This window comes from Strix aluco, chromosome 5 (assembly GCF_031877795.1).
Source record: "Strix aluco isolate bStrAlu1 chromosome 5, bStrAlu1.hap1, whole genome shotgun sequence".
NCBI classification, from domain to species: Eukaryota; Metazoa; Chordata; class Aves; order Strigiformes; family Strigidae; genus Strix; species Strix aluco.
In genome coordinates, this window is record NC_133935.1 from 12,985,463 (window position 1) to 12,997,020 (window position 11,558).

Consider the following 11,558-nt stretch of genomic DNA (forward strand, 5'->3'; position numbering starts at 1 on the left):
GAAGAAAGTTACATGTGCAACAGAGACAGTGAGACAGCAGTCCTTCAGGAAAAAAAGAATGGTTTAGTGATTACCTGTTTCCAGGCTTTTTTGATAATGTGTTTTTACTTAAAAACAGAAAGAAAGAAAAATCAATGTAATCCAAGGTCAGGCTTGATTTTTCAAAAACCAGATCTTTACCAGGAGCCTGAAGTGAAAATAAAATATTACTACTGAATGCATCCAGAGGAGGGCAACAAAGCTGGTGGAAGGGCTGGAAGGCATGTCCTGTGAGGAGTGGCTGAGGGCCTTGGGTTTGTCTAGTTTGGAGAAAGGAGGCTGAGGGGTGACCTCACTGCTCTCCTCAGCTTCCTGAGGAGGGGAAGTGGAGAGGGAGATGCTGAGCTCTTCTTCCTGGGATCCAGTAACAGGATGCATGGGAATGGTTCAAAGTGTACCAGGGGAGGTTTAGACTGGACACTGGAAGCATTTCTTTACTGAGAGGGTGGTCAAACACTGGAACAGGCTTCCTAGAGAGGTGATCGATGCCCCAGGTCTGTCAGTGTTTAAGAGGCATTTGGACAATGATCTTAACAATGTGCTTTAACTTTTGGTCAGCCCTGAACTGGTCGGGCAGTTGGACTATATGATCATTGTAGGTCCCTTCCAACTGAAATATTCTATTCTATTCTATTCTATTCTATTCTATTCTATTCTATTCTATTCTATTCACAATAATAATAATAAAAATCTAATGGAAGGCTGCCTTGAGCATGAATGAGCAGAGGGACTGGAATTGGTGTATGTGAATAGTTTGGTTTGAAGAACAGAAAAGCTAGAATTTTTATTCCTGCAGTGATTGCTGGTCAGAGTTGAAGTCCTTCACTGCTCTGACATGGCAAACGCTTTGTTTCTGATAATGTTTCCAGATTCCTTTGGATCAGAAAAATAATTTTATCCCATGTAAGCAAACATTAAGCAAGCGGGACATGAAGCAATATATTACATGTCAGAATAAGTAGTTTGAAAAAAACCAACCTCATCAAATTCTGACAACATTTTACGAAATTTGTGCCTTTTAGAGGTGATCCTATTTTTCCTTGAAACACACCCAAAAGTGTCTTTCTCTGACTAGTGATGGAATTTAGGAATTTAACAGGGGAAACTTTGGATTCCCACTGAACTTGTGTACTCTAAATCATCCTAGAAGGAAATTTCCTACTGTGCAAACAAGAGGATACCAATGGGGCAAGCTTTAGCACAGACTAAGTGGCAATAGCCATCAGTATCCTTCACCAACACAAGGACAGGACTGTTGTATGTGAGAGGTGACACCATGACAGAACTTCAACTTGAGTCACTCATAGTAATCTTGGGGAACAGAGACAGAAATCTGGTGCAAAAAACAGTTACCATGTGTTGGTTTCCCAGTAGGAAACCTCTCAGTCCTCTCTCAGAGTGTGACAAAGCTGAAAAATGGCAGCCAGCTAGATCAGACCTTCTTACATCATCTGGAAAAAGCTCAATACCTTAACCATCTCTTTGCAGTAAGAAATACTCTTGCAGAATTTGACTACAGCTTGCCGCACATACGCCTAGCATGCCAAGGGAGGGAAACACAGATTCTCAATGACAGCCTGATCCCAAGCTCACTGAATTCAAGGAAAAGCTCCCATGGACTTCAGCAGACTGTGGAGGATGCCTCAGGGTCTGTTTTTGGCCAGCTGTTGACTTCTGAAGTGCTACACGTGCTGGAGAAGACACCCTTCTTGATTTATAGTTAAAGGCATTTATTTCCCTTTGCTACTAAGCCACTCTGAGCTCAGGATAACCCGAGACTCGACTCTTACCTAAAGGAAAATGTGAAGCCTATAGTCACATCATGCTCTGCAGCTGAAACACATTGTATTTTTGTATGTGGAAAACATATCTATTTTCTAGGGGGGCTTAACGCTTTTAAAGAAAAAGCTCCAATAGTCTGAAATGTCTCTGGGAGCTCTTTCCTTTCTCATTTAGCAAGGTGGTGTTTGGCTGACGCTGGCAAGCAAACTCATATTTATGAAGTACCCTCACAGTGCCCTGTGAAATTTGCCATTTCCTTCCATGACAGTTAGCGCTATCTATCACGAGAACATAATCCCCTAGGACAGGAGACCCGAGCCCCTTCGCTGCTCTCCTCTGCAAGCAGATGTGTGCACGTTCCCCAGCTCTGAAAGTCACGGCCGACTTTTGGCAAGGAACTACAGCAGCTGCACATCTGCAGAGGGGAAAAGCTTTCAGCAAAAAATACAGAGGGGGATCTCATCCTCCCCCCGCCTGCAAAGCAAGCTCAGCATTTGTTCCTCTCCAGATGACACCCTGATGGGTTGATTTAATCATTCACATATGCATGCCTATTCACAACGCTAGCAAAATACCAGGGCTGTGACAGCATCTCACCTGAACTGCTCACAGTAACGCGGCTTGTCAGCAAGCACTTGGCAAGAAGTCTCGCAGGATATTAAGAGGAAAGCAATGTTCAAGGACATCACTAATATAAAATGACCCTACAGAATACAACTGGGTGTGTGAGACCACTTGTGATGAGGAAGACACCTAAGCAGGTGTTTAATTTTAAGCCTACTCTCAAAGCCTGCTATCTTCAATTAGATTTCATGAAGCCCAGTCCAAACTTCCCTGAGCAGGAATGATGTACTGCACTGGCAGCCAAAGTGCTCTGCTGGGTGGATTTAAGCATGCGCTTAGACCTACATGTCTGCTTAAACGATTTGCCAAACTGGGGGCACTGTACAAAATATTTAAGTGTAGGCGGGATCACAGAAACACTTCACCACTTTTATTCCCAAAGGGAAATTTAATTAAAACACAGAGCATCCAGCCATTTAAAATTATTCTGGTTACAAAGAGCAGTAAGTCCTTGCCCCCTGAAACAGTCTCTCTGGTGAATTGCCAGAGTCCCCAGTAAGGTTCTGGAAACACAACTTACGTGCCTGAACTTGGTCAGGAGCCATCTGCTCTCAGGGATCTGCAGGATCACGAGTCTCATTGCCTGGCAGGGTCCCACCCAGAACTCTTTCATGCACTTCCAACTGAGGTGGCACCTTTCCCCACTCAAGTTGCCCCTAACCATCATCAGCTCTTGACATTTTAAGTGTCTGGGCCAGATTTTCAAAGGAGCTCAGAGCCAAGCTTTTCTGACTGCTTCTCCGAGACCAGATTTTCTGCCAGGCAGAGTCTCCTGCACAGATATCTAGCCCAAGCAGGGTCAGCACCCCGTATGCTGAACTGTTCAGCAAATCTGATTACTTACCATCATCCCTAATGAGGAGCTAGGCATAGGAAAATACAGCTGCCAGTATCTACTTGCATAACCTATCTTTACACTATCTCAATCCAGATTGATAGCTCTCTGCTGCATGTGTGCTAGAAGGAACAAGACCAGTGAAACAAACTTCTGTCAGCATTAGCAATACTATTTTACAGAGGAGAAGAGACAAGACTTGCCTTGTTAAAGGATGCCACAGTCGAAAACAAAGTAATGCCCCTCCAATGGCTCACACAGCAGCATCTGCCTTATTAGTGGCACAGCACCAGTAGCAACTCACAAACCCCACTTCAGGCATCACGTATAGAGCCAGACAACTAACTTACCCATCTAGCTTCCTTCCTTTTGCCTTTTATTCTGATTTTACATCACGCATCTCAAAACGATCCATGCCCCATACTCACACTCCTAGATGAGACCTCGTCAATGCTGCACGTGAAGTCAACTGTGTGAAGAACCCAGGAATGGCCAGGCCCATCTGTTAGAGGCTTTTCTCTGTATGGGTTGGCGTTTTTATTTTAATTCCCTCTGCTTCTGGGCCCCTCTCCATCTCTCGCCCCTCCCATCTCCCTCTCTCTGCTCATGAGGACAGAGTTTCCATCCTGGCTCTAGGCCAGCACATGCATGGGCAAAAGCAGTGCTCAGGAAAAGCCATCTTCTGCTCCCTTTCATCACATAAACACTGCCGGTTCCCAGCCCAGGAGCACAGGGCTGAGCGAGAGCTTCGGCTGCAGCACAGGGGGACTGAGAACGGGTGACTCCTGCCCGAGCTGAACACCACAGCCCAGCCATAGGGCAACCGCCTCCTCTCCTGGCCTCCCCGCTCCCGATAAGCAACCCGAGGCTTTACCCCAACCGCCCATGAATTGCTCGTCAGATGGCCAACACAGACGGATCTCACGTTCAGCAACAGTACATTCCGTAACGGAACGTACGGAACGGTAACCGGTAACATTCAAGCCAAATTCTCATTTGTATGAGCGATTAAAAAAAGAACACCAAAAGACCCCAAGCAAAGCTGGCCGGCAGTGTCCCAGCGGTGGGATGATGACCTCACCCAAAATGTACAGGGTCTCAGAGATGTACTAACTCCTAACGAGTTTAATTAGTAAAAACTGACCTTTAATCACCACTGTAACCATTGAATTCACCCTGCTAAATCCCTGGAACTAACAGTATGCCAGCTGCAGCGGGTTTCCCTAACCTGGGGAGGGGAAGAAGCACTGAAAGAAAGGATGAAGATTACACCAGCACTCACAGTGTTCATTCCAGCAGGACATTACTCTTTCAAGCTTCCATCTTCCCAACTACACTTGACTTCCCCTCAGCTTTACCACAGGATTGTGCTATTTGCAGAAAAGACAGAAATGAGATTCTCAATGCATGTTATCTGCATTAAAGAAAGGAGTCTTCATGTTTAAAACTTCTTGCAAGGAAGATTTCTCATGAGCTGCCTTTTGGGGTCTTTGTTGCACATACATGGCACCCTGCATTTGACCAGCAAACGTTTAGGCAACATATTTACCTCAGAGCAGTACAAACCCAGGGGGTTTCAGCATACCTGGCCATCACATCAGGATTATCCTAAGAGCACATTGGCAACGGCAATGGTGACAGGCTGGAACCACATGATACAGTTCAGAGCTGCTCAGAGCCGTCTCGGCACAGGAGGGATGGGACCATCATGATGGCAGAGCCCCAAAGATGTTTCACTGCAGGCTCTATGCCATGAGTTCCCACTGAGCTCCTGGCTCATTAAAAGACATGAACTGGTGAGGACTCACATAAGCAGCAGACAAGTATCCACTGCTCCAATGAGGTACCGGACTGGGGACTTATGAATTTCACCTCATCAGTCCTATGTCTACAGACACAGAGTACCTCGACCCAATTAGGTGAACCACCTAAAGGCTGGGACAGATCTTGAGTAGGACTGGCCTATAGGACAGTAAGTATTTACTTATGTAAGATAGTGATGATGCCTTTTAGTGCTATACCAACAAGAGAGACCTTGAACTGGTCCTCAGCCTGTTCTGTGCCACACTTCCACCCAAGGACACAGATCTCAGTTGAAAATCGAGCTTGTAGAGGGTCAGCAGCCCCAGGGACTCTAGTTTCTTTGTCTTAGGCACCCAACTTCAAGATCACCCAAGGCCCCTGCAAAAACCTACATTTCTAAAGCATTGCCTTCATGAAACCAGGAGCCTGGTGTTCAGTCATATGACATACACAAGGCTGACCACGGACACCGAGAATGGGAGCGCTCCTCACTAAAACCTGGGCTGAAATCACGGAACGGCATCTGTATTCACACATTTCAGCCTTTGCTTTCATTTCCAGTAGTTTGTAAAGCCACTTAGAGGTGAAAAACAGAGAAAAATCCCATAAGCAAGATAAGCGTGCTGTTGTCCTTTCCGTTGCAGTTCAGAGCTACAATCAAGAAAACACTGCCTGTACTCCAGCCTTGTCTGGGTAAAACAGTGCTTACAGATAGGTACCCCTCAGATACAATGTTATTTGAGCTGTATCTAGGCAAAACCAGACTCACTCATTTACTGTCAGAACTTCAATGCACAAGAAATTTCTTTCTAGCTACATCCCACTCCCTTCTTCCCTGTGGAGAGTCTTCTCAGTCCTTAAGGAACTGCTATGCAAGTTCATTAAAAGTCCTATTTCAGCATTTCCTTCATAGTAGAGGCCTCTTCCAGCCAGCTTTTGGGATCCTGCCAACAGACATATCAGCCACTAGTACTTAAATCCTTCCGCTAAAAAATGCTTCCCCAAAGAGCTTATACCCCAGTTCTGGATGCCTAAGAGAGCTGATCATCACAATTAACCAGCCTCAACAAGAGCTTAAGAGAGGTTCTTCTCCACTCTCACAGGCTTAATGGTGCACTACAGAGCCTTTTCTCCCCTTGGTCTGGCCTCCACTTAGGAAGGAGTAGCTTCAGCACAGTTCCAGTCAGGAAATAAATGTCAGGTGCTAGAAAAGGAAGAGAGAACCAGCTGCCTTGGGATGCACTTAGGGGGATCCAAAAGAACACGACACTTACTGGGCAATTCTGAAACACCCAGCATCTCTCCATGTTTAAGAGTCTGGCTCTGTTGCGTGAAGATCTCACTGGCAAATTTCTTACATGAGGGGCAAGGACTGCATTTGGCTCCGTGCACCCAGAGTGCCCAGCAAAACAGAGGTTTTCATTCCAGTCCATGTGAATTAGTTACTATGGCTGATATTCAGAATCACTTAGCGGAAAAGCTTCTACTGGATTAAGCTCACCTCTGAAAACCACTGCCTTGCAGCTTACACAGTCTTTATTTATCATCTCCTTGTCAAAATGAACATTTCTAACATGTAAATACGCCAGGCATGGGAGAAAGACAAGCATATTGTAAGTGCTCGACAAAGGATCTAAATGCCCTTCTTGTTTTTGGAGAACAGAAAGCATCACGTGGTTGTGTCTGCAGACAAAATGTCCTAAAAGATTCCCAAGGCAGCGAACTGGGGACGCTACCGAAAGCGGCGCTTTGGGACGCTCCACGCGCACTTGTGGTCTACAAGGAACATCGTGCTTAGGGATCTGAGCTGATGAACAGGGAGCAACTTCTGCATGGACTGTCAGGACAGGGACATGCCAAAGGCCAATCCAGGCTTCAGCACACAACCTTCTCACCCACAGGCAAAGAGAGGTCCCAGCTGAGCCATAAATCTTTAGCCTGCTTTTTACATCCCGGGTCACTCCAGTGCCCTTTGTTTTCAGTGCTTTCTCTTCCGTTTCTCAAAGAGGCGCTGTATTACCCTGGGAAATCCTGTGGCTTTCCTCTCATTTCCATACTTAGCATTTTCAGTTGTTTCCAAGTCTGTCCCAGTGTGGTAGATATCCATTCTCACACACTGGAACACTGTTTGGATTATTTTTAAAAAAACGACCGAACAAAAACCCCCCAAAACCCAATAACCACCTAACCCCCCAAAACACTACCCCAATGACAACAATTCAGAATAAAACACAAGGGTCGAGGAAACGCATTCCTTTCCTCTGGCAGGATGCAGTAACAACTCCCTTTCTGGTGGTTCAGAAATGGAGCCAGTACACTTTATTGGATTTCGCTACCACACACCAAGAATGAGTGGTCAAGTTTAGGTGGCAGCCAACACAGAAAACAGCTTTTTAATCCACCAGCAACACCAGCACCTCCCCTCCCAGTAGCAAATGAAAGTCCCATGGAAATCCTTCTGCCTCTCTCTTTATCCTCCCAGCTGAGCTCCAGGCCAGAGACACTCTTCTCCAAAAGCAACAACCCTGCTTAAATGGCAACAGCAAAGGTGGCCGAGAACACCTCAAGGTCAGGAACAGCTCCCAGACAACTTGCTCACCTGTCCACAAAACAAGCTGTGCTCTTGTAAAGAGGAGGATTAAGCGCCCCATGCTTAGCACTTACTACTTGCTCCTGCAAGGCTCCAGCGCCGCTCCAAGCAGTCAGAAAGCCCCAATCCCCCCTAGACCATCCCTTTTCCAGCACCCGGCATCAAGGGTCAGGCTCCTTGGCGACTCATAACACCAAAACCTCCGAAAGCATCCCAGATACACCCTGCACGGTTTACCTTCCCATTTGCATTTGACACCCTGGGACCACGGCAGCAGACAGCTGTAAATTCTTCCCTGTTCCCTTCCCAACCACCGTTCCCCTCCACCAACTCCATTAGCGCCCATTTTCCCGGGGTACCAGAGCAGGAAGGCAAGCTGGCATTTCTTCCCCCAGGACAGGTGAATATTCTCATGGATCCCAAGTGGGAGTTAGAAATGCCACCCCGTTAAGCTACAGGCTGCACCCAAGTGCAGACGTTTCCTACTGCTGAAGGCAAAGGAAGAGAAAAGCAGGCTATCCAGAGCAGAAAGGGAGAAATGCAGAGCTACAAACACCGAGGGATTCAGAACTTTGCTGAAACTGAGGAGGACTCTGCTGCTTGCTCCAGCAGGGCCCAGGTTTCCCCCAAAGAATTTGCTTAGCGTTTCCTCATCTTTTTTGTTGCCGGAGACCGAGCCAGGGCTGAGTTCACCCAGGGGCCCCATGCTGGGTGGCTGGGCTGCCTCTGCTCCTCCGCCCCACCGCTCCCGAACCACTTGGGTCGGCTTTTCAGCAGCTCCCACGTCTCCTCAGCCCCTTTGCCACCCGCCCGCGGCCGAGCACCGCTCCGGCAGCCGACCCGGCCCACCCGCACCCGGCGGGGACGGAGGGAGCAGCGGCCGAGCCCTCCCCGTCCCGGCGGGAAAGCACCGGGGGTGCGCGGCCGTGCCCTCAGCGGCCGGGAGAGGGGTGGTGGTGGTGGGGGGTGTTCAGCTCACGCCCCCCGGTTTCCGTCTTTACAGCCGAACCGGGGGGAAGAAAAGCCAATTTGGGGGGCTGAAGGAAAAAGGGATTAAGAGAAATTTTGGAGCGGCACCGATCCTCCGCGCCCAACGGCGGGCTGCCTCCCAGCACCTCTGCCCGCCCGCCCGCTCGCTCTTCCCCGGTAACGCCCGCCGCCTGCCCGGCCCCGCCACGGGGACCCCTCCGCGCCCCCCTACCTTCCTCGGCGGCGGCGGGGGTGGGGGGCCGTGCCCCGGCATGGCGGCGGCGGCGCCGGGCGCCGGGCTGGCGGCGTGCGGACGCGCGGCTGGGGGCTCCCCGCCCGCCGCGCCATGCAGCGCCGCGCCGCTGCCACCGCCCCCCGCCGGCCCCGGCCCCGGCCCCGGCCCCGGCCCGCCGCTCTCCGGCGGGAGCGCCGCCCCGCCCCGCCCCGCCGCCTCGGCAACCGCGACCGCCCCCCGGTCCGCGGAGTGCCGCGTCCTGCGCTGCCGGCCGGCCGGCGTCCGCGGGGGGTGCGGCGGGGGGCTGCCCGAGGTGAGGGGGGTCCCCGAGGTGAGGGGGACTGTCTGCAGGTGCGGGGGGGGGGGGGGTGGGGGGGGTGAGAGGGGGTGCCCGGAGGTGGGGGGGTCCCCGAGGTGAGGAGGGGTCCCCGAGATGAGGGGTGTGCCCGAGGTGAGGGGGACTGTCTGCAGGTGAGGGGGGGTGCCCGAGGTGAGAGGGGGTGCCCGGAGGTGAGGGGGATGCCCGGAGGTGAATGGGATGCCGGTGGCAAGGCCAGAAGTTTTAAAAAAGAGACAAGGCGCCTGGCTGCAAACAGACATACCAGAGGGAAAGTCCTTACTTGCCACCAACACGGCACCAGTTCCTCCAGCGGCCCCCCGCTGCGGGAGGAACCGGTGGCGGCGCCCGGCCAGCTCGCAGCCGCCTCACCGGGCAGCGGCCGGCCGGGAGAGCCCCGAGCCTGCGGCACGGCGTCCGTCAGCGGGCCCGTGGCTGCGCCGGGCCAGGATCCAGCTCCCTGTTGGCACAGGGGTTTGCTTGGTCAGGTCGGAGCTACCCGTTAAAGCCAGCGAGGGATCTGGATTGGGAAGTAGATTCGTTCTTCCTACAGGCTTTTGGTTCCCAGGGTACATTAAAAATACTAGAAAGGAGAATTTTTATTTTTTTTTTTTCCCTCCGAGTAGAAGCGTGCACCCAAAGCTGGGAACCAGCCCAACTCTCAGTGTGAAAGGCCACAGCTCCCAGCCCAAAGCCTCCCTGCACGAGACAGTAGCTTTGCTGAACTGCAGTGATGGCAACCTTTGTGGTGGCTGTCCCCTAAAACACACTCCTTGACAGGTTGCGGTCACCTATGCAAAAACTCCCAAAAGGGAGACAGGGATGATGTCGTTGTCAGCTGCATCCTTGGCTGTGGGCGCATTAGTTTCGATTTATAAAAGGCATGTGTCCTCTGCGAAGGAAATGAGCAATCCTCTCTAGCAGTGTGATTACAAATGAGGTTCATATATCACCAGCGGACTCTGGAATAAGCAGGAGGCCCAGCACTGCCATCATCTGTGGGGCAGAAAGCCCAAGGTTCAGGGCAAGCCTGGAGGATGAAACAGCTCCTTGGCTCTACTGAACTACCATCATCACCTCCGCAGGCTTGTGATTTTAATTTCTTTTACTAGTAGTGATACACTGTCATGTGCCCTCAAATACTGCCATTACTCAAAGCTCTGACTGTTTCATTAATACCACACTGAGGAAGCCACTAATAAACACAGCAGTTCACTCGCCAGCATCAGGCTACCACTAGAAAGCCTCAGCTTTTGCTTAAAAATAAAAAGGTAATCACTGGCTTCTCTTACAGTGGAAGAAAGGAGAGGCAGCTGCCACCTTGCAATGGCTGAAGTACCCCCTGCGTGTGTCCACCCCCTCATTTCACCTGTAGTTGATCCACTGGCTGGTCCCAGCCAAGGGAGGCTCAAAGCCAAGATGGCACGAGCTCACCGCCACTGTCAAAATCACAGAATCACAGAATCATCTAGGTTGGAAGGGACCTTGAAGATCATCTAGTCCAACCATTAACTTAGCACTGACAGTTCCCAACTACACCATATCCCTCAGCGCTATGTCAACCCGCCTCTTGAACACCTCCAGGGATGGGGAGTCCATCACCTCCCTGGGCAGCCCATTCCAACGCCTAACAACCCGTTCTGGAAAGAAATGCTTCCTAATATCCAGTCTAAACCTTCCCTGGCACAACTTGAGGCCATTCCCTCTTGTCCTATCACTCATTACTTGGTTAAAGAGGCTCATCCCCAGCTCTCTGCAACCTCCTTTCAGGTAGTTGTAGAGGGCGATGAGGTCTCCCCTTAGCCTCCTCTTCTCCAGACTAAACCCCCCCAGTTCCCTCAGCCGCTCCTCGTACGACCTGTGCTCCAGACCCTGCACCAGCTTCGTTGCCCTTCTCTGGACACGCTCGAATAATTCAATGTCCTTTTTGTAGTGAGGGGCACAAAACTGAACACAGTAATCGAGGTGCGGCCTCACCAGTGCCGAGTACAGGGGTAAGATCACTTCCCTGTCCCTGCTGGCCACGCTATGGCTGACACAAGCCAGGATGCCATTGGCCTTCTTGGCCACCTGGGCACACTGCTGGCTCATGTTCAGCCGGCTGTCAATCAACACCCCCAGGTCCCTCTCTGACTGGCAGCTCTCCAGCAGACCCCTCCCCTCTCATCAGCAGGAGCCCGGTGACAGGAGGGCAGGGGCTTCCTTTGGTACAGCCTGAGCCTGGGGGGACGCTCCCTCTCGGGGGGCTGCGGCTCAGGCGAGCTCCTCCCCCACAGGCCTCAGGTGCCACCTGCGAGGCGGGAACAGTCGCCTCACTCCTCCCGGGAGGTCGCTCCTGTCCCTT

General features: G+C 51.0%; 1 protein-coding gene across 2 annotated transcripts in view; it reads right to left on the reverse strand.

Moving 5' to 3' along the window:
* The window catches only part of DENND2A (DENN domain containing 2A), a 61,592-nt gene extending 52,591 nt beyond the window's left edge, over positions 1-9,001 (reverse strand). For both annotated transcript variants that reach the window (XM_074825991.1, XM_074825988.1), the window contains exon 1: positions 8,875-9,001. The gene's annotated coding sequence lies outside the window, so the exon portion shown is untranslated. The remainder of the gene's footprint in view (positions 1-8,874) is intronic.
* Positions 9,002-11,558: the final 2,557 nt, after the last annotated feature.